A 23,571-nucleotide genomic window follows, 5' to 3' on the forward strand; every position below is an offset into this window, starting at 1 on the left:
ACTTCCACAAACCTAAGTAGTCTGTGGTGGTTACTTCGTAGGTAAAAAAATACGTCATTTTGCTCCTCTGCGTTTGTCCAATTTTAACTTGTGAACAATGAAACTCACTGTACTGCTCTGTGCTGGAGTAAGAGCTGCTAATACAAACGTCTTCCACAGAAAATTGCAAACTCTGAGCAGCTCAACCTTAAATGTCTCTTGGATAAGCTGGGAGGGTTTAGTTTCTCAGTCCTCTGATCATCACACATTGTTTTCAGACCTGACGACATTCTAATTGCACTTTCCAGCTTTTTACCAGCTTCAGCAAAGAGTCAGTCCCCAGAAGTGCTTATTTTCTGTTTGGGTTAAAGCTCAGTCAAAATAGGTTGAGTGCTTTTTTTTTTTTATTGGTGGTGGGTTTTTGAGGGTTGGTTGGTTTTGGTGGTGGTGTTTGTTTGGTTTGGTGTGTTTTGTTTTGTTGGGGGGCTGCATGTTTCAGTCTTGTGGTTTTCTTTGTTTATGTTTTTGTTTGTTTGGCTTTTGTTTTTGTAAGACCCAAAGGGAAACCAAAATGAAGTAGATGTGTGGGAAGATGAAGAACAAAGTAATTTAAGTTTGCCATTTGTATAACTGGCGAAAGACTGAATTGATTTGTAGGCTCTGTGGCTGGATTATTTAAAGGTGTATTTTCAAGAGGAAAAAGAGGCGTTTTTATGAATATTGATTAGAAGTCTTTTGGCATTCTAGGAGCAACATTCAATTTGTCAGGAATGCTCACTGTACTCATCAGTATTATATATTTTTTTTGTTAACTTCCCATGTATCCCTGTCTATATTAATGTGTAAAGAATTATAACAGCAGCATTTGCAATTCATGTATGAGAGGTTGCCCGTTTTTCTTTAAAACGTATATATATAAGTTGGAGGCCTATCATTTGTAATCAGTTTTACACTGGCAAAATAGAAAATGTATGTGTGATGGACAGGAAATATATCAGTGAAACTAATATTTGAGCTTCTACAAAATTCTTTGTCACAAAAGGTGAGAAAATACATTGTTAAAAATTGTGGCAGACAGCTTGGTTTGCTTTTAAAACGAAGGGTTTGCTGCCAAGCAACTGTTACCTGTGTTTAGTTGGAACAACACTTAACATTCAGTATACTTAGTTATGTTGGCTGTTCTCTGCTGCGGTTTTCTTTTTCAAGGGTATCATTCGATCACCCAGAATGTGAAGTGTTTGTACTTCTGTTCTTTAAGGGGAACAGCACATTTATATTAGATAGAAGTCACACTTCAGTGATTTATTTTCCTCTGCAGAAGTGTGTATGCGGCACCAGATTAGTTTGCAATAGGATAGCCTCATCTTCCTCTGGTCACATAGGGCAAATGCATATGCATTTGCTATAAGAGGAATAAAAATTGTAATATAACTAATCTACATTTAAACAAACTGCCCATCTAGCCAGCAGAACAGGTCAGGGATCTGAGCTGTGACAGGGAGCTGGGTACTGTTTTGCCTCTTCTTCTGCTGAAGCACTGGGTATGAATAATTCTTGTATTCATACCCGGTCCTTAAGTGCACTGTGCTAGAAGAGTCAGCTCTTTTTCTGTGCCATTGGCCAAAAAGAATCCAGAATTTAACATTTAATAACTTTAGCTTACTAACAGCTATCCAGACTTAAAGATGATGCTGCTTATTCATCACCATTGTAATAAGGTATAAGTGAAAAATGTGTATGATTCTAGAAGGGTCCTGTGCCCTGTCCTTTTCCTTTACATGATTCATTATTGTCTTTGGCAAGTCCACACGTATTTCAGCTCTTGTTGAAATTAGTTGGGCACTTCAGTAGTGTGCTTTTCTGTTCTATGGGAGTCATCATGAGTTTTGTTGTTGGTCGTTTTGGGTTGTTTCAGTTTTTGTTCCATTTTTGGTTTGTTTTTAGCTATAATTTAAGATTAGGCAATAAATGAGACCATATAAGTACACTGAAAATTCTCCAAAATGCTTAGGTCCTTACGTTTGTATTGAATCTTCGTTGTCACATTGGAACATGCTCTTGATTCAGGCTGGATGGCATTGCTTATTCTGGAAGTGAAGTCAGTTAACATCCAGTCAACCATCCTCCCTGGTTTCCCTTTGAACTTCATCACTGCAGCTCCATTCACTTCAGCAGAATTGCTCCTCATACATTCCACTGTAAAGAGGGAAATTAATCTATGAATTTATTTCAGGTGTCTGAAAGAATTTTAAAGGTATCCATGAGGAGTGTCATGATGTCAACTCTAAGGAAAAAGTGGAAATTTGAGCCTCAAACTCATAAGAAATCTAGAAGTTTTGAGGAACAAGAATCCTGAAACTTCTCAGTCTGTATGAACTGTCTTGTAAGAATGCAGTGAGTCTTTGGATATAATATCCTTGACCCTTTATTGAAACTTACTTAATCCAATAAATTTGTTACTGGTATTTTAAGGATCAGATAACTATGTCTGTGTCAACCACGAATTAAGTTCTAAATCTTTCTGTCACATGAACTTTATTATGCCTTCTATGATTAAAAACCTACTTCTTACCAGAATTTTCTTCATCTTTACTAACACTACAAAGTTATGTAATATGCTTAAAGTTCAGTCCACATTTCCTCAATGTATTTTATGAAACATGACACGAAGTAATTAATTTTAACTTTTCCTACCAAGAGCTAATTTAATTTTTACTTCATTAACATAATGTATTTAATTAATCTCAAATTATCATAGAAAAGTACAAATTAATATGTAATCTATCACTTGATAAGTTTGTCTCAATTAGCAATGCATTTACAGTTTCATGCAAACTGAATGACAGTGGACCTTTTAGTAGGAAACATCTTTGAGCAAAGGGTTGGAGAGAAGTTTTCAGCAAAACTAGATGTTGAAAAACCACAAAACTTCAACCAGTGAATACAGAAAGCCGTTTTTCATTACTCTACGTCAAAGTAGAGCTGCCTTTGTGTGTGTGAACACAGAGCTATGTATAACAAAGACTCCAAATTTAAGATTTTTAATATAATGATTGTCTGGTAATGCAGCAAACAAAATATATTCTTTTTGGTTGAGTGCAGTGCTCTTTGTTTACCATTGTTAACTGTTGGATCTATGGACAACATGCTTAATAGAAGACTGATAGACTTTTAATTTCAATTATTCTACAACGATTTGGGGCAGAGGGAGGGGGCAACAGGGCAGTATGTTGCAGTACATACGTTCTAAGCTGGAAGGTCTTTCTTGAGCTCAATGGATATTGTGGCTTCCAATAGAAAGGAAGAGGCTGCTATTGAGGCAAAGGGGTACAGTTTTTTCTTTTCTAATTTGGAAAGCTATTACTTATATATGCGAATGACAATTGATACTTCACAAAGGAATGAATTCTAATTGCTGTCACTGTATTCGTTGGTGGTTTTTGTTTCTCTTTAACCCTAAAAAGGGACCTATTTACCCCAATGATGAAGTCTCATCCTCTATCAGCTTAGGAAAAATGGTCGTCAGCTGAAGTTTTCAAGTATTAGTCCTCAAATGTTTAAGACTGTAGAGACTGCAACCTATAAAGCTTGCCTGACCTAGTTACTTAAGTCTTAGATGTGTTTTCTAAGATGCTTTCAACAATGTCTCTTCCCTTTGATTCATTAATTTCATGACATCTTCCAGAAGGTAATTACAGATGAAGTAAAAATAATGATGAAAGTTCTCCTGTGCAACAGTTAGAGTAAACACCATAATCACCTTTTGCATTCAGTTTTCTGAACCTATTTTCTGATCAGAGTTGTATGGTCACACATATCTATGCAGTAGTTCAGGTAATGGTTTGAACGAATGCCAGTTCAAGCCTTCATTTAAAGTCTCCATAATTATTTTGAATACACACACCTGTCAAAATTCCTCACAACTTTTAATTTTCTTTCTTTCTTTTTTTTTTTTTTTTTTCCACCTATGCACTACCTTTATGTATTTAAAGATGCTGCTTTTTAAAAATATGCGGGTTAGCTTTGTAGATTTAGGGACAGAACTAATTAAGGTGATATGTGTCCCCTACTGATTCCTCTGTGCAAAGAGGTGCATAAGAACACAAAAATAAATTCTAGGACATCACTTGCACAGACATCTTTTGAATTTCTTTTCTATCAAGGATATTCTTGTGGTTTTCCCATACAGGTCTTACAAAGACCTTTGGTATTTTGGCTGAGATAGTATGAGAGCACTGTTCAATAGCAGTATAACATCACTGTTTGTGTGGCACCCGAGCGAATGAGGATAAATGGTATTTCCCCCCCACCAGGGGTGAGTGTCTTTGTTTTAAATAGTTGTCTTGAAAAGTAAGGTAGGCAATGTGTTTTGATACAGAGTGATACCCCCACTTTTTAGTTAATCTGGGTTGTGATTGAATTGTGAAATTATTATTCAGATAGAAATTAAATGAATGAAGTAAAATAAAGCTAAAATACAGTGCAAGATGAAATACAGCAGTTTGAGTTCTTCCGTCTACACTTGGAACTTCAGGTGACCTCTTCATCTGTGTGTGTGGATTTGGGGGTAGTGATAGCATTGCCCTCTTGGTAACAGGGTTTTGGACCTGACCTAGTTTTGCTTTCTGGGGAATTTCAGAAGACGGGGACATAGCAAAGCTCTCAAGTCACCATCCGTCAGATTTTTAAACGTTCTGTCCTTCTAAGCCAATGTCTGAATCCTTTCTTCTTCCTCTTATCAGTAGAGTTGTAGTCCAGATACTGAATGTAATTTTTCTTTAGTTAATGATAGTTTCCCAATATCAGCATTGCTTGAGGCGAAATAATTCATTTTAGTAAAGGGTAATGTCAGTAACTATATGAGACTAAATTATTTAGCTAATTCTCCAGAACTTTGCCTTTTATAAAAGGAAATTTAAAAAAAAATCACTTATGCAGTAGAAGGGGATAGTTCACTTACCAGTTTTGACTCATGAAATGTTTTAAAACTATATAAACAGTTTCTATCAGTGTCAGTTTAATGAAGCAGGTAACATGAAAATACTTTCAAGTTTGTGACCACCTCCATGCAAAGGGAAATGATGCTACACCCAGATGGGTGTTTTGAACACAAGAGAAGTTAAAGTTTCATTGCAACTCTAAGTGGTTCAACACTTCACAGAGCAAAAGGATGACCATGAGAATATGCTCTTCAAGTACATGTAGAATAAACAAATACTGTTGTTTCAGGCCCTCAGTGTTTAAATGATACTTCTGGACAGATTCTGCACCTCATTCATACAATCAGATAACACAACTTGAGAAGTTTTGGCACTATTTGCATAACTGTCAACAGGGCAGCCAGAAAACATTCCGTATACTAGAGAAACAAATCTCAGGCTGTAATAGTTGATGCTAAAAAAGATGTTTTGCCTTTTAAAATGTAAAGAATAAAACCCCTGTGTTTTTACAATGCTCTAGAAAATGTGGAGAGAGAATAGTTCCAATTTCTTGTCTAATGAAGAAAATTCAGGAATGGGATTAGAAAAAAAAAAAACAACACAAAACACCACGATTTCCTGTCACTTTTCAGATCTGACCTGAGGACAGTTCAGGCTGTGCTGCTAAGTGCTTCTGTAAAGGATGCTTAGCTGCCCACATTGTAAAGGACTTCTGCAGCCTGGAGATCTCAGGGGTCCTGCAGTTGCATCTGCCTTAGATCAAACCTTTCCAGGTGCATCCCAGACATTCCTGCTGTGAACCAATCCAGCTTTTGGAAATTGGTACTAGATAATGAATGAATTTATTTGTATCACCTCAAGATATTGACCTATTATCACTATTTTTAAGCAAGAGAGAAGGACAAAGGAAAGAACCAGACAAAGGGCATTCTGGTAGCAAGAAAGCCTGGTAATAAAAATACTAACTTTTTATAAGAAAAAACCCTACACAACGGTTTGTTTTAGATTATCCTTCTTCCACCCATTGGAAAGATGCCTTAGGCCTCTGTAGCATTAGAGAAGTCTGTTCTCTCACAGTAGGAAGAGAGCTTAGATTACTGTAGGTAAGCAGCCTCCTAATAGATGCACACTGACATTTCATAGCTATTCCTTTACAGATTCTATTTCTGCCTCTGTTAGCTGGGCAATTAAAAAACATGTAGCAGTTTCAACTTAATCAGGAATTATATATATTTTGTCCTTTTGAGATGGCCTATAGTTTAACAGAAAGCAAAACTGTCATCTCAGCAGCAGTGTTAGATAATTTTTCAGTAAGAATCATGAATGTACATGTCTGAGTTTCTGTCAGGGATATATAGGTGAAGCCATGTTCATTTGAAGAGCTTTGCTTCTTGGCTGTGGACTTCAAAGAGAGACTTTTTGTTATGCATGCCACTCTGATAATATATAAGAGCAGTATAGAAATACTTCAGGCTTTGTACAGAGAGCTCTGATGGTCTTACATTTCATATGAATACAGAACATTTGTTATCATTGAAGTCCTATCTGTCTGCCCACAGAACTTAAGGGCAAAACTGATGAGCTGAATGGGATACAGCCACACTTTCACCCTCTCCAGATATTTTCATGTCTGAATTTGACAGAAAATGGAAACCAAGTGTTCTCCTGATTTCTGGGAGTCTTGCAGAAACTGTGGCTCAAAACTACAGCTTTCATATTGCCAAAAACTGTACAGACATAATGAATAATATCACTATATCACAGTAGTGTCACTGTAAACAGCACCAAATACTTCCAATTGGTGGTGGTGTTACTACAGGGAAAAACATGAGAGCAGAGACATCTTCTTGTACAACTTATCCATGAACTAAATATGACGGAGCAGTCAATTTAGAAAACCTCAACACAGAAAGGAGCCCTTTTTTCTTATTAGGCACTATGATGCAGTAGGTAACCATTTTGTTTGAGTAATAGATGAGATTATTATAAGATTATGCAGTCACTCAGTTTTAATCAGCTGAGTGGGAAATCTCTGCTTTCTTATCAAAGGGCAGTAGATGAAAAGCGACATCTCCACAGATGATTATGAAGGTAGCCTTGTATGAAGGGACCACTCACCTGCTAACTAGAACTGCTACTGAGGGAGTTATGTACGGGGTGAAAACGCCTTGATTAAAACAGACTGAAATCTAAATACAGTTAGACTGAGGGGATGCAGAAATGTTTTATATTCATTGGGTGTCATAACGAGTGCATAACGTGAAACAAAAACAGTAGGAAAAAAGCTTAATTTCTTGATGCATTGTCCAAAATGACAAATGAAAACAAATCTGTTCTTACAGGCACTGGATGGAAACTTTGTCTTTTGGGATGTCCATGCAATTGAAAAAAAAAAAAGCAACCTGTGTGCACTTCTTCAGTAAGAAATTTGTCTTTTTTTTCTTACTAGGAGATCAAATATTTAATTGATGGGGCACAAAGAGCTTTTAAAAGTGAAAGCTTTGTCTTCCCGTAGGCAAAAGCCTAATTGCGGAACTTCTGCAAATGGCTGTTCTGTTCCAACAATTTTTTTTGTCTAGCACTGTTGTATATGATAGTGATATGTACAATTGCTGCTGTTTCCCAAAGGCCTAATGGCAGCTTCCACTGACTTTTCACTAAGTTGCACTAAATTCCCTTAGAAACCTGGAGATGGATCTTTTCTTGGGAGCAGTTGTGCAGTCAGAAGATCACCATTTGGCTACATCAGCCATTTCTGTTTCACTTTCTTATAGTATTCTCAGTAAACCCTTGGATGATATCATTTACTTTTCATTTTTATACAGATCAGGGATTCCAATTTTGTAATCTGTACTCCTTTCTCAACAACATGTGGACGGAGGGAGCAGTGCAAAGGCACTTTATTTAACGTTCTTGTTTAACTGCAGTTTATTAGTCATGGTGGATTGACCTTGGCTCTCTGCCAGATACCCACGCAGCCACTCTCTCATTCCTCCTTCCTCAACAGGATGAGGGGAGAAAATAAGATGGAAAAACCCGTGGGCCTGGGAAGATTTTGCTCTTCCAGAAACCCCTTTTCCCAGAGGCGTCAACCAGCCCGGCTGGTGGCTGGAACCGGCTGTGTCCAGCACGGGACAGCCCCAGCCACTCCTCACAGAGGCCCCTGCAGCCTCTGGGCATGTAAACAGCTATTAAGCCATAGTTGCACTTCGAATTGTTTTCAGTCCTTGGCAGCCATCCACCAGGCAGCTCATTTGGCAGACATAGACCTTCCTTCACGTGGCTACTTTCATATTAAAAGTTTGCAGTTTGCACAGGGCACATCTGTTGCATGGGGGGTTCCTTGTAAGGAAACACTTCTGCTTAGACTTTAAGGTCTCACACATTTAGCTTTGATGTATTATTTAATTAACTTACCCTATAAGATTTCTGAAGAGCTGCCATTTGAGAAATTGCAGCCAAGTAAGTTTTTCTGTGTCTGCAGCAGTATCTTATTCCAGAGCTGGGAAAACAGACTTGTATACAAGGCAATATTTCATTTCACAGGTTCCATAACTTGCATTGTTAATGCTTCATAATGTAGGATGTGCTGTACCAGCCTACAGCTAATGAGTTATACGCTGCAAACTGTGAATCTATATTGGCTTGCCAAGCAGAAAACAGTGTGTCATTACAAATGCTTACGTATATCTTTTTGTATCTTATGCAGAGATTGTAAACAAGCTGTGTGGATAAGTTGTTGAATGCCAGAGGAGGAGTCATTAGCTTTAACAGCAGAGCCGACCGTCTTTGAAAAGAGAATTTGAAATGAAGTCTATCTGTCTGACTTTGGCTTTGCTTTGCACTGAGCAACAGTTTTAGTGCCTTTTATCTGCTTTATCGCTTCAAAGATGCTTATTTTTTGCTTGCACATACGAATCACTACAGCACTCTCAAATAGATGACAGAAATAACTGTTCCTGGCATTAATTTAGTAGGTTAAGAAAGGAATTCAAACATTTTCCCCTGTAATCCAGGGACAGAGCAGCTGGCAGCACAACTGCCACAGTCCAATGGCACACGGGGTGCAGAGTTCGAGGTCCCTGCGTTGCTACTCCATTCCTGCAGCATCTCCATGGGCTTCTGGTTCCCTATGTCTTGGTGCAGAAGCATTTTGCTTAATCGGCAGAGATGGATAACAGGCTTTTGGGGCTGGGGTAGGAGATTGTTATTATGTAGTTTACTGACTGATGTTCTGTTCTCACCAGCGATAACTGGTGAATGTTTCTGCAACCTGAAAGTGTACTCAACTGCTTCTACAATATGGTGTCATTTTGCTGTAAGTGGCAGGGTGAGTCATGGTAAGTACAGCATACCCAGCAGAAACAAGTCATTTGCTGACTTAGTACTATCTGTATCCCATGATATGCAGGTAACTAAGGTAATTTTTTTCTAAAAGAAGGAGTAAAAAGCTAAAATACCTTTTTCTTTATTCCCTTCCTCCCTGTTTTCCCTCCACCCTGCCGATCCCCATGGTGATTAGACAAAAGGCAACTAAAGACAAGAAAAATAATCACTTCTGGTATACTTACTACTGCCTGAGCCATCAATCCTTCACAAAGACCTAGGGCCCACTTCCTTTTCATTTTATTCCTTTGGCTTTTAGATTTATAATGTTGTTAGGAAAAAGAGATTCAGCCTCTTGGTCTATAAGAACCTGTTTAAACATAAAGAGGCATTTACTTACAAATAGCACTGTATTGCCTATGCATTTATCTTGACAGTCCAGTTTAATTTATAAAGCATAATGTGCTTGTAACTCAGCCTGAGAAATGTAGTTTAGCAAGCACTATTGACTTACTAAATCTCCCTTTTCTCTCTTATTGTAAATCTGATAAACCTAAAGAAGCATTCTGGGTACTAGAGAATCTAAATATTAAAGCAGCGTTCTTCAAGATGATCTTGATAGTACTTCACTTAAAACCACAAGTTGAAGCAATAGTTTCTCCTGTTGCAAAGTGGTTTAATCTTTCCTTGATCATTTCTCAAAGATGTGGATGTGCTGTACAGTAAAATTGCCAGATTTGTGCTGAATTGCAGCTTTAGAACTCATTATTTTGAAAAGATTATCTAAATTGAATGGCTTTAAGATGACTTGTGAAGTCATTAGAAGACTTCTAGCCCTTTATGTGTTTGACCGCACAACCTGATGTGATTCATATGTACTCTGGGATGCAAGCTTTAAATCTGTTGTTTGCTTACTAATTTGCAAAATGCAAGTGTATGTTTTCCCATTTCCGACAAAGGAAGGGCAACATTTTATTTTAACTTGGTGCTTATATACAGATCAATTATGTAAATTCCATAACAATTATCTCTTTGCCATATAAATAGTGCCAGGAAGACAGAGGGTTGTACTTGAATCATAGGTTATAAGGAGACTTTGCTCTTTGCCTGAATCTTCTCGCTCTAATGGTTTAACCAATTCCCAGAGAAAATGTGGGTTCCATGTTTCAAAGAAATCTGGTGCCAAAAAATATGTGGTTTTTTACATTTGTTCTATTTCTTGTGGCAACATAACTCTTGTTTAAGCAACAGATTTACTTTTTTTTTTTTTTTAGTATGCTTAGACTGATGCCTCCTCTTATTCTGCTGTGATACAGCAACAGCTAATGAGAGTTTTTTAACAAGTGACTCTAGCAAATGTGTTACCTCTTCTTGCTAGATCTTATTCTTAATACTTTGATAACTTTTCAAAATTCCAAAATATGCTTTCATTTATAGTTTGGGGTTTTAAAAATATTTTAGCTATTGACTAACTAACATGAGATGCAGTACTTTTTCTGTGGTGTTCAAAGAAAAATTTCCAGCTGTATATTTCATACAAATAAGTTCTTGCTCTCTGAGTATGCAAGAGATTAGGGAGGTACAATTTATATCTGTCTCTGTATTCCTAGCACCACAATATTCTCTCCTGTGACTCTGTTCTCTATTAAGGTTTTCTCTTAATAACTTTCTTCAACATGACTTTTATATCCAATACTTTGCATCGGTATTTCATTACCAGCCTTGATGTAGGAAGATGTTGCAAAGAGATTATTCCGGCACAAATGGGAGAGGATGCTGTCTGTTCATGGGCAGATGGCTGAACAGTCTCCTGCACTAAATAATACGGAGTCCCAAGCCTCTTCTTTCTCCAGTTGTGCACCTTCCGCTAGAACAAAGGACGAATTTATTTATTATCTACATTTATTATGGCTATATCTTCTTCATGTGCAGGTAAAGCATTTTTATCACCATGATTATGGAGAGAAATGCCCTCAATGTTGTACACACTTTTAATTCAAACTGTGGTACCTACAACTTTAAAATGAAAAAGTAATTAAACTATCATGATTTTTCTGTTGTTATTCTTGGTTAGATTGATGTAAATTCTTAAGGACTTGGAAGATCTTCACTGTGTTTTTCGTATTTACACAAATGGCACCGAGGATGAGGATGGAGCTTGTGCATTTGATCAAGAAAGTAAGCCAGGTTCTGATCTCTGCTATTCATTTCAAGGACAGAGCAGCTGGCTAATTTGTAATTTTTTTTCAGGAGACCCTGCAAGTCAGCAGTTTTCTTCCTGAATCAAGTAAACAGCAGTCTAATTCTCACATAAATCCTATACGGTAAATAAGTAGAAAAAATCACAATATATTCAACTTTATTGATTGCCCCATTACTTTTTAGGGGAATTGCAGACAGAATTTGTGTGTTGGCTGTAATGTAGGAAATGCTCTGCAGTATAGAAATGGTAGCTGCAGGTAGTAAGAATGCCATGTACAAACACAGGACTTCTGTGAAGAGTGATAAATCCCAAGCCGTCTAAAGCCTTGAAGAAAAGTCTGTAGCAGTGGTTTGTCATCTGCTGCTCCAGCCATTGACAGTGGTTTGTGATCTCGGTATGGAAAACAAGAAAGTGAAAATGAAGTTACAAGTAGTCATAAAAAAATATCAACACTTTGGAAAGACTTCTAAGTTCTGAATGGAAGATCTGATAAAATCTTAAGACAACTTCATATCCGGAAAGCAAGGTTTAAGGATTACAAACAGAAAAAAATTAAGCCCCAATTGTATAGAAAGTAGATTGTAATTTGGTTTGAGTGCAATGTACTCTAAAGCATTCACTGAGATGGGCAGTTAAAATGAGTTAAACTGTGACTTGGATTGCACCCCAGCAAAAGGTAACTCCTTCCCTTAAAAATGGTTTGCATTAATGTGTCAGCTTCTCTCCAGCCATCAATAAAAGATGAGCTCAAGAAGAAGAGAGTATGAAGAGTATTGGTGTTAGGCTAGTTGTAGACTGGTGACAGCACCACCCCACCCAAAAAGATCCTTTTCTCTGTGGGAGTGGGAAGAAAAAACTGAGATATAAACATAATTTTATAATAAGCCAATTCATGTACATATTGGGTATTTGGTGATGTGTGCTGGCTGTAGTTAGGAGCAGAACAAAGATGAATTTCTGACTAGGTATTTAAACAAGGGCTGCTCCCCAGAGGCTCTCATTAGGCAACACAAACTGGACAGGCTTGGAAAGCAATCAGCTGATGCTCAGGGGATTTGCACACAGAGCAGAGATAAGATTGATCAGAGTTAGCTCTCAATAAACTAGTTCAGGCACCAGAAGCACTAGAACTGCATCAGTGCTCAGCTTTGTATGGGCTAATTGAACAAGGCAAAAAGCTATTGCTTGTGGAGCCCACCGTAGCTCAGGTAATGCTGCACAGCACTGTACCCTGCAGATGCCTAAATGCAATCAATGCATTTCCAAAGGAGCACAGCAGCGAGGCCAGCAAGAGCTGCTGAGTGCTGAGCACTTAGGGAAATTTGGTCATTTTACTTTAATGTGATTTATTGGACTTAAGATCAAGATTAAAATAAATCACTTTCATGTTTCCTTGGCAGTACAGCTGGAATCTACTTGTGCACGTTATCCATGGCTGCTCTCTGACGTTTGTGTGTTTATTATACACAGCAATTAAACACCTCTTTTTCCTAGACAAATTAGAGCTGTGCAAGTTTGTGATTCTGCTGGCAGGCTTACAAATCTTGCTGTGCAGAGCTCCCAGTGTTTTCTAATTTTTCTGTGTCATGATGTATCTTGTATGACTAGGGTTGTTTCATTTTCATAGCAAACCTATAATGATTTCATACTGATTAAGTGGAAATAATGCCAACTTCTGTGGCTTCTTTGCTTTGCACCTTTTGCGTAGTTTTCAGCAGGCTGCACCCAAAATACCTCCTCCTATGCAAGAGAGGACAAAACATGTTCTCTAAACTTACATGCACACATGTACTGGGGTATGTATATTGACATGTATTTTGAGCAAGAATTTGTCTGTATATATGCAAGCTATAACACATAGGCAATTGCTGAAGGCTGTTTATGATCATTTGTGATCACATCTCTTGCAACATGAGCACCAGCACACCTCTGTGCTGCAGTTCTTTGCTGTGTAACATGCACGTTTTCAGCACAGCTACATTGCAGCTCCCTGGAGCGGGACAAGGAATGTCTGTCTGTCATGTGCCCAGGAGGTCTGAAGGTTCCAATGCCTTTTGTTCTCTCATGGGTAAGGAGTACAGTGGTGTTTGATCGGGCTATTCCGGAGCTCGGCTCTGGAAGGCCACCAGGTAGATAGCTGTTGGGTTTAAACAACACACGGGCTGGTGGTATTTCAGAGAGGAACCGGGCAGATTTACAGGAGAAACGTATCAAAAATAAATTGAAATCAACACATTCCCACAAAGTGTTTTGATTTTTACATGTGGAGTGTTTTTCCATCAGAAAACCCATTAGAAGTGTTCCAGTTTTCTTTTTTTTTTTGTGTGTGTGTGTGTGGTTTCTTTTTTTCCCCCTCAGTTAGATTTCCTAGCAGAGCTGAAGTGAAAAGTAATCATCATTTACTGACCGTTTGCTGTGATAAAGTGTGAGATGCCTCAGAGGGAAATTCTGTGTGTTGCAGAACAATGATACTGCTTGGTATCATCGATAATCCTCTTGCAAGCTTTCAGTATCTCTTAGTGGCCACTTCACAGGCTTGGTTCCAGAACTTTACTCCCATAACTGAAGAAATCTTTTCTGGTAAAGATATATGTGCATGTCACATTGCATAGGTGACTTACAAGGAGAAATTACTTGTCGCAATAAGAAATTAGGTGCTCTAGACCAAATGATAAATTCAACGTACCACAAAGGTATCAGAAGCTAAATTTTACCAGTGTGGTGTGTATGTTTATGGGGGCTAGCTTCATCTTATGAGATTGTATAAAGAGGAAGACTGGAAGGAAAAATCTGCAAATGAGTTATTGCAAAGATCGGAAAGTGGAGAGAAAAAAAGACATGATCAAAAAGACATTTTCAAGAATGGAAGTCTGAATTCATTTAGCTCCTTGCCCCCACTTCAGCTGGACTTGAATTAAAAAGTAAGTTTTGCAGATGGATGAGCATAAAGAGTAGGGATTTTTGCAAGCTGAAAACAACTGATGAAAGCATGGATGAAAAGGGGCAGGAACTCTGCTACCACCACCAATTGCATCCAGGAACTGTTGTTCAATTTAGTTTAAATTCCCAGAGGCAAACCAGGAGGGAGGGCTAGTGCACTGTGTTGACATGAAGGGCAAGGGCTGTGCAGGGGTCAGAGCCTGTGTGGGTAATGGCTCATGGGGAGCACTACAGTCTACAAAAGCATCAGCAGAGTTTCTTGTCTTCCTTCTTTCTCAAAAACAAAAGCCAGCAGCAGAGGGGGCAGATAATCTTCTTCAGGCTTAATGCTCTGGAGGAAAACATTACTTTCCTTTCTGTAATGCAACAGCTGAAAAGATGTTTTTCTTGTCTAAGTTGTAATTCTATACGCCAGTCCTATAGCAAATACCAGAGCTTGACCGAAATGTTTTGGCAGTGAGTACAGTGACAGGATGTCTGTTTGGCAGGCACTGTGCTCCTTCCCTAGCAAACTAGGGCCAGAAATGTGGGGTTGGGAGACTCTCCTACACAGGCAAGGTGAAATGTGGATGTGATTGCTTAACTGCTTAGCATTTAGTCTTTGCATAACAAGGAAAATTGGTTGTTGAAAACAAGATACACAGAAGCATAATGGGGGCTTGGCCAAGGAGCTGTGGGAAGGGAGAGGACATACCCAGACTGAAAGAAGTCATGGACACCAGTTCCTGACAGAGAAATAAAAAGCACAGAGTGGAGCCTTCTGCCTTCCTTTGGGAAAAAGCTTTCCCTCCTCCTGGAAGTTCAGCCTTTGGCAGAAATTAGTTGAACCAAGATGGTCCAACGGGAATTTTCAAGCAGGAATTGCTTGAAAACTCACATTCTTTGAAGGACCAGGTTAACATTAGCCCCCAAATTCCCTGAAGTTTGTGACAGTCTGAATTTGAGCTAAAATTATGCTTTGGAATCAATATAAATTCCTGAAATTAGATTGTCTCTTTTTGCTTAACTTAATTTGTGTTTATGGAGCAAAATGAAAATCCAGATTAAAATAATGCAGTGTGCCATGCAAAACCCAAACATAGTTATAACTGAGGTGGCTGTGAAGTTTATAAAAACACTTGGTCACTTTAATATTTATAAAAAGTGAAGTTTGCTGCCTTAGGAACCACAATCATTATGGGCAGGGCAGAAAGGAACAGTGTTGTTTCTCCTGAGTGACAAGGCAAAGACTGTCACTTTTATTGACACAGGTTCTGTGAATCCAAATGTCTCAATCTGAAAACGTCTTAAAAAGAGACTTCCATTCCACAACTCTGCAATGAGATAAAAGTAATCTGCAACGAATTTCAAATACAATGAACAAATATTTTGATTGGGAATTCAGCAAGTGTGAGGCCCACGTTTAATGCAGAATGTTTTTTTCCAGTTCACTTTTTCCCAGTGTTTTGGGATTTGGCTTTGTGTTCAGAGATTTTTCAGAAATACAGTAGAAAGTCATTTCTTCTTTTTCCTTCTTGGAAAAAGCATTTCTTTCAAAAGAAACGTTTAAACTTTCAGCTAATTCCCAGGGATACAGAGGGATATTCTGCAATAAGCTTCCCTCTGCAAACAGGTTGGCTGCTGCCCTGCTATTAAGGACGGCAGGATTCCTTGGCTGTGGGGAAAATGAGATGGTCCAGCTGATGGAGGCCCTGACTGAGCCAAGATGAGTCAATTACCCCGACGTGCTGAGCAGCCAGGCCGAGCTCAGCAGCAGGGAGAGGTGCCAAGGCTCAGACTATCCACCCTGACAACAAACAGCTGCAAAGAGCTGGGACGAGGGACAGGAGCTGCCATTGTCACCAATCTGGGAGTGCGGCAACTTTGGTTTATTTTCTGTAGTTAGTGTCATCGGAGCTGTTTTGTTTTCAGATCTGGTGATAAATATTTGGAGGAGACATGCAAAATGCATACATTTTCACACTGTGCCTTTTCAAATGTTTGTCAGGCAATGCAGAAATTGCCGGTCATTTGCTGACACACGGATATGACACAGATGCAGAAGGCCTTTGGCATTCATCAGCAACACTAAACTTGGAGCACTGAGACAGCTACATGCCAAACATTTAATGGGTTCTTTTACAAAACGGGGTGTTTAACAGCCTCATCTTTTGCGGATATTCTGTCTCTTTGTTGTGTGGACTTGAGGCATACTGTACAATCACCACTTCCACTCGCATCTGTGGGACTCAAGGCGAGCTCTTCACCATCTGCTGTCTGCAGTTCACAATGACACTGCTCTCTGTAGGACCTCACTTCCTTTGCTTTGGTTTCTGAGCAAAACACAGACATTCTACATCACATTTTATAAATTTGTGCTCACCCTTGCAATTGTTAACCATTTATTTATGACTTCTTGTGCAACCTGAATATTTTCCATTTTTTGTCTCATAACTTTAGCAGAAAAAAACCCTTCTCTGTGCCTAGCTCTTGGCTAAAGAGTATTTTTGCCTGAATACTATAAAAGAAAATGAATCATTACTAATAGCTCTGAGTACAACTATATAAAAGTGGTATTTTTATTTTTACCTTTAGGATTAAATAATAACTGATTGCATAACTATAAAGCTATCCAATCTGGTTTATGATGAAAAATTGCTTAACAGAACTCTGAAATTAAAGAGGAAAAAAAAAATCTCCCAGTTCCACCTTACTTCCTTGGAAATTACGATTTTTACCTTCCCTTGAAAAGTGTTTCAGCATTACAGGTGGAAAACTAAGAGTGAAGCACTGCAATTTACTAAGCTACACAAGCTTTGAAATGGGAATTAAGTTAACACTTGCTACCTTTAAAAATCCAGATCTATATGACTGAACAGTACATGAGTACTTTTTTCACCTGCTTAGATCTTCTTGTTGCTTTCTGAAAGTTTTTACATTTCACAGTATATGCTACCTTCCCCCTACCAGCTCTGCAAAGCCTCCCGTTCTTCTTTCATTTTGCATATTCAGTGTTCACCTAAACCTTTGGTAAGTGAGGTGTTTCTAATACTCCAGCATCCTTTTCTCTAGCCTTGTGGCACCAGCTTCCCAAGCAGATCTTTCGGACAACAAGCTGAAACACCATTGTTAAGATTATAATAGCATTCAGTTTTGCTTTTGGTGGGCTACTAAACCTGAAAGATGCTACTTTGATGAGCAGATGAACTTTTGTGTGCCAAACCATTTCAGATCCACAGTCTTCCAACGGCTTTAGGAAAGTATTTATCTCTGCAGTGTCTTTCTTCTGCAGTCAATAGATGCTAAGTTTAGCAGCAAGTTGCATTTGTCTCTATATTCTCATTAATGTGATGGATGCTATATAGGGGTATTTATGTAATTCTTCTTCATCTTGTTTTTGCACTAGTTTGTAGAGTGTGGTATGATTAGTCTTTCATGTAGACACCTTTGCCAAGAAGAAAAATACTGGCTTTAACCTGGGTGCGAACATGTTATTCGGCTGTCACTGTGCTCCTTTTGCATATAAGGTTATTGAGCAATTTTCCAGGCCTGCCTGTGTATTTTAAGAATCCCAAATGCCTGTGTATTTTAAGAATCCCAAATGACACAAATCCCAAATGACATAGCTCTTCCACAGAAAAAAAATTCTATAGATTTAGGAATGGCAAAATCCTTTACTATTCTCCCCTGGTACTGCCTGCTTCTACGTAAGTGTCTACTAGTTTAAATTTTCACAGTCTAACATAAACAAAACAACACATAGGTGTTGAGAATTTCATTCCACATCGAACAGTGAGTGAGATTAGGCATCGGTTGTTTACAAATATTTGGAATATCCTTGCATCATTCGGTACTTTTCTGCTAGTGGAAGAATAAATATTCTTAGGAAAGAGGCAAATGGAACCCTATATTACCCTCCATTAACCTGTGTTCATGCTGGTTTGACAAGATTCACAGTCCTCTCCCTTCATGACAGGAATAAAATCAATACTTATTAAAATTCCATAGTTGTACAATTAAACGTTTTCCATCAGTGGAGCATCAGCAGGACATAGATGTGTGTAAGTTTTTATCGTCATTGTTGCAGAGCTGCTGCATTAGGCAGAAGAACTTGCTGATTTTCAATAATGAGTGAAAGAACCCAGTCTGTGGGACAGAAAAAGAAGACTGCAGCAGGAATTGGCAGCAGGTTTGCTCTGACACTTCCACCCAGAGCACAGGGCAGTGTGGCGTTAGTCTGCAGTGGATCACATGAAAATCCTTTACCTGCTCCACTTGGATGGTCAGGGTTACCTTGTTGTATTGCTCTAATGGAAGTTGCTTTTGAATCAGAAGAGATCCTCAAGATCATAGAGTCCAACCGTTAACACTGTCACTAAATTTGCTAGAATGACGTTAAATATTGACAGAATCAGAGGGTTTTGGATAGCCATTGCCATGTTTTGTTGCAAGCTTATCAATCTGATCTTGTGGTGGTGGTGGTTGTTGTTTGTTTGTTTAATCTGGGACATTTTCCTGGATATAAAATAGTGCTATTTTTAAGGAGCTATTTTCCAACAGTCTTGTTTCCAAATAAAACATAATTATTAAGAATCAGTTCTGAAATTAAACAGATACTTATCTGACAGATATTTATGCATGATTATGGTTGTGCACGTAAACATCACCACTGGAGCAGTATACTTAGATTAAATCAGACAAAAATATTTGCAGCGTTTGTTTGTGCAATAAAGGATAACTTCATAGCCAATTTCAGACATTCAAACAAAAATCATTAGATGGGTACAGAGATAAAAAAGCTCAGTGAAAAAATGAAGATGTAGACATGTTGGGTTTTGTACATTTTTGAGTGTTTTAAGCCTACATGAATATTTTCTTTTTCTCTAAAAACTAACACTTTTTAATGAAAGTTCAAAACCATACAGGATCTAGCCTTCAAGTGAAACCCAAGTGTAGTGACAGTTGCCACAATGATAAGAGATGGCAGATCTCATACATTCTCAGTTAAGAATTTTTATTTAAATTTTGGTATTAAAGGTAGGGAAATGAGTAATTGTCTATTGCTTTAGTACTTCAGATTTTTAAATTAAAAATCTAAAAGGGGAAAGATCATATCACTTAATAATAGATGGTACCTATATCTGATGGAGGGGGGAGGAACCCAAATCCTCCGTACAATCCAAAGGCTGAGATAGTAGCGGTCCTTTTTTGACTTTAAAACTGGAATGCATCTTACCTTCTGTCTGTAGGTGGTGTTGACCTCACAAATTCATATTAACTTCATATGAATCGTGCTGGCTGGAGAGAGGGTGAATTTGGCCTAGCATTTTTAAAACTAATTTGACTTTTTGCTGCATCGGTATCCAAAGCAAAGCAAAGCCGAGTGCAGGGGCTGTGTGTGCCTGTGGTTCTCCCAGGGTGGCCAGAACCAACACTGCTTCACTGCAGCAAGATGCGCCTGAACCCGCTGGGTTGTTTCAGCATCGCCCTCAATGCTCATGATGCTCTTGTCTCAGGAAGATTATTAAGCACATGTGTGGTGTAAAGTTCCGTGTCTATGCTGCTTCTGACTCTAAATGGTCTTATTTTGATGCTGCCTGCACTGTGCTCTGTTGTATTCAGTAGAAATGCTCAAAGACTTCGGGGCTATGGTACTTGGAAATGGGGTGGGAGGGGGACAGGAGGAAGAATAAGTGATTCTCGGTGCCCAGATTGCAGCCCTGCAGCCACCCTTCAAAGAGCTGTCAGTATGACCCATGGATCCACAACAATCTGTGAAGAGCGTTAAAATTTATTGATTGATACTTCACTGGCTCTGATCTAGTTCAGACTGAAATATAAATACCAGAAAAACAGCATTTCTCAGGTTTAAGAAAACGTTCACTAAGCTTCATCTGGAGTAGTGCACAGCTGAGACAATAATATGGTGTAAACTTGGGCTTTTTACGAATGTCCCTGTGTGGCAAAGTAAAAATGGATACAATTTCTTTTAAATCAGTGCTATGCAAACATGAAACGCTTATGCTGCTTACTTTACTAGAGCCTCAGCAAGCAGATGGTGCAAGCCTGCCAGTGAGTGCTGAATATCCCAGGTGATATTTCAGCAAGAAAGATCGGTTAGTCAAGAACATTCTCTTTCCAGTCTGTGGGGAAGAAATTTATAGAGCAATGTGTTATGGGACTGCTGATTTCTGAAACAGAAGATGGCCTTTTTATTTATTCATTTGGGATTTTGGTTTTATAGCTTTGCTCGCTGGATCATCTCGGTGTCTTTCGATGGAGCTGAGGCTCTGGAACAGACAGGCTTTCTGAATAAGATTGGTTAATTTTTTTCTTATTTTTAATACTTACGATGGCACTGAGATTTCTCTTCTTAGACAAACATACGTATTCCTTTCTGCTGATTTATTTCTGACTTGTGCTGTCACAAAGATTCTCCCAGGACATTTGTTGTTCACTCAGTAATTTAAACTTCATGGATTTCTTTAAACTTTAAGTTAAATCCCAGTGTATTTTCCTCTGAATAATTTTTTGCACTCAATCCCTGAAAAAAAAAAAAAAAAAAAAAAAAAGAGGTTTTTGTGCTTTATTTATTTATTTCTGTATTTACTGCTATCTTTCTAGTTCCACTGACAGTTTTCCAGCTCTTGCTAACAGCCCTCTGGTCAAGTGTCCTTGGAGAAAAGCAGACAAAATATTCTGTACTGGAATATTTTTGAATTTGGTAGCACACTAATAGATTCAAAATTTTAGCATTCTAGGGAATGACTACTGCAGAAGTTATTTCAACATACAGTGTTTTCAATACCATTTTCCCAGTCCTTGATGCTGCTGAGTCTCCACTTAGTGTTACCTGCACCTGTGGGAAATGCTCTATGAATACTTTGTTAGAATATTGGTCACGTAAGTGGAAAAAAAAAAGTTTGAAAGCGGGAGGAAACCTTCAGTGGAGAAAGAGCTCCTCTAATGTATAACATACTTGAAACACAGGAATCAGGACAGGTCCATTCTTCCTGAGGTAGAATAATTATGGATATATTTGAGCTCTATTCTGCTTTGATGCAGGGATGCCAGCAGTGAACTTGAACATTTTCTAATAACTGTCTTAAGAAAAAGTTCTTCAATAAGCTAATTTACATATTAAATTATGTTACAGTTACTACAATCTTGCAGCCAGTATGGCACTGTCTATTGAAAGTAAGTGGAGAGCCCCGAATTAACTTTGTTCACTTGATGTTAAGCTTATGCTAAATCTTATACTACACAGTATCTTTGATAGAATCATTATAATGAAAGCAATGAGAGAAAACCTCTTGTAGCAATTAGGAAAGTTCGTGAAAGACACTTGCCCTCACATCCTTCTAATTCCTTTATGGACGTATCCTCAGTGGATGTAATGCAAGATCTTCTTTAATAGTTGTCTCAGTCTATGGGGAAAGAAAATCTGTGTGGTTGAAATAATGTTTCCATAAAGCTTGGCAAAGCTGGAGAAAGTTACGACGAACCTCAAGGACAGGACATGTGGTCGAAGCAGCTAACTGCAGTGATGGCTTCATACCAAGCATTTTTTAACCTGGATGCAATATAGGATATATACAGAAATATATATATATATGTATAGATCCCGTATTTTATATATATATATATATATAAACAGATGTGAAAAGATTTCTGTAAACGACAAGCTTGTAGTGATGAGAAGAAGCAGATAACAGTAACTGAGCTACAAGACATAATCTGTTTTGAATAAGAGCAGTTTGAGTGTTATTTTTTTTAATTTATTTTCTTTCCTGTGTATACAGAAAGCCAAAGACTAGATATTAGATCTTTTATGAAAAAAGGAGTGATGCACTGATTGAGTTCAGGTATCTTGCCTCCTACAAGACGCTAACTTTATAAATGAAATGGCAGAGATTGTTTCAGTGGCATCAGGAGATGTCATGAAATGTCTAGCTAAAGCATTTTTCAGAAACTCTACCTCTTGATATAATTACATGGTTTTTAAGTAGAAATCGCAATAAATGCACATTAATATTAAATCATATGTCTGTTTTATCAGTTAAGCACATCCACAAAATTGACAAGCTACTCAGGATTGCCTGGGTTATCTTTTGGTTTTGTGCTGTAAGTGAAATACCTGGCTCCTTATTGAGTTTATGAGCTGGATGCACTGAAATGTACAGAATCACTGTCCTTATTATTGCCAAATAGGTTTCATTATACAGCTATACAGTGATGTTGGTGGGGGGATATATTGTTAGATTCACCCTAAAATACAGTATGGTCTCTATGGCCATAAATGGTAACACACATGTCCCCAAAGCTTTGTGGCTGTGGTTGGAAACCACCAATGATTCCCTGTGAGCTGAGAGATCTCTTCCTTTAGAAAGAACAAGGTGACTGGGGTTTGTATCTCCAAAATTAGTGTTGTCAAGCCTAAAGGTACCAGAACAGTGTGTTTGACATAAACTGAGATCACTATCTGACCCTTCCCATCAATAAAAGGCACAAAACCACACTCCACAACTACATTTTTCACAAGTCGTCCTTGCTTTGCCATCTGTGCTGCCAACTGCTCTTCTACTGTACATCGTCTGCCTGACGAAGTGCTAAGCAGGTGTGGCACATGTTTGGCTCATTTCTGCTTTGCATGTGTAATGTAATTATGTTTGACAGACTTGGTTTGATTGAGAGAAAACTATGAATTGGATTAAATGTTTTTTGTTTAGACTTTATTAGCTAAAGATGCCATTGCATAATTAATTTGTGAATAAGCGGCAATCTTGCAAATGAGGCAGTGAATCAAAAGCACAGGAAGACATTATAGCCTCTTCTCAGGATGAGTTTACACATTTCTTATTTGTAGTATTCATTAAAAATACATAAAGGAAGGTTAACAAAACATTGCAACAAAGAACCACAAACAAACCAGCCAGCCACAGAAGACTTCATATATACATAAGTCAAAAAACTGAAAGGAAGCCAACTCAAAAACATGTGCCTGTGCTAGACAGTAAATGCTTTAACAATATTTGAATTCTATTCCCAGATGCTTTCTGTTCAACTCAAATGTTTTGAAGCAAGGATGTTAGTAGAATCGTATACTTCTAGTTTCAAAGTGTAAAAAATTAAGAATATTGTTTTAAATGTAGGGAATATTTTTTGTGTGTGAATCCCTTAGTTTTTACTCAGGGAACATTCCAC

Source organism: Patagioenas fasciata, chromosome 15, assembly GCF_037038585.1.
Source record: "Patagioenas fasciata isolate bPatFas1 chromosome 15, bPatFas1.hap1, whole genome shotgun sequence".
Lineage (NCBI taxonomy): Eukaryota > Metazoa > Chordata > Aves > Columbiformes > Columbidae > Patagioenas > Patagioenas fasciata.